This window comes from Sinohyriopsis cumingii, chromosome 3, assembly GCF_028554795.1.
Source record: "Sinohyriopsis cumingii isolate HCF-2022 chromosome 3, ASM2855479v2, whole genome shotgun sequence".
Lineage (NCBI taxonomy): Eukaryota > Metazoa > Mollusca > Bivalvia > Unionida > Unionidae > Sinohyriopsis > Sinohyriopsis cumingii.
Window position 1 is genome coordinate 133,241,453 of NC_142963.1, and position 582 is coordinate 133,242,034.

Sequence of the window (582 nt, forward strand, 5' to 3'; positions counted from 1 at the left end):
CTTGTTGGTTTTGTTCTTTTCTCTTACATAGTTTAAGACCATAGAGTTGTAACAGAAGAGCATGCTTAGAATTTTTGTGATTGATGCATGTGTATTATATATTTATGTGAAAGGTGACTAGGAAACAGTTTCAGCTGAAGAGCATTTGAATCAGAAAAGGTTTATATATAATATTCAAAATAAAGTGTTGGAGAAAAAAGATTAAGTATTCCTCTTTTATGTGGAAATACTCATATTTTAAAGTTGGCAGCCCTACTGCACATCAGTGGGGGCTGAAATAATGAAAGAATGACATTAAGGCTGCAAGAAAAAAACATGCACTCTCTTGCAAGTCCAACTGCAAACTGCACAGACCCAGACTGTCATCTTACAATTTGCCAGCAAATCTGAGTATATGCAGTTTATTAGTAGTAATTGGTAGAACAAACATAGACCCAGATTTGCTAGTGTGTTATACAACATCTGATCAGGGTCAATGTTGTATGTAGTGGGGCTCGACCTGTGTGCAAGTACATATGGTTGTAATTCCATAATTCTTTATCATTCACACACATCCAACAAAGTGAAAAATTGTCTGATATG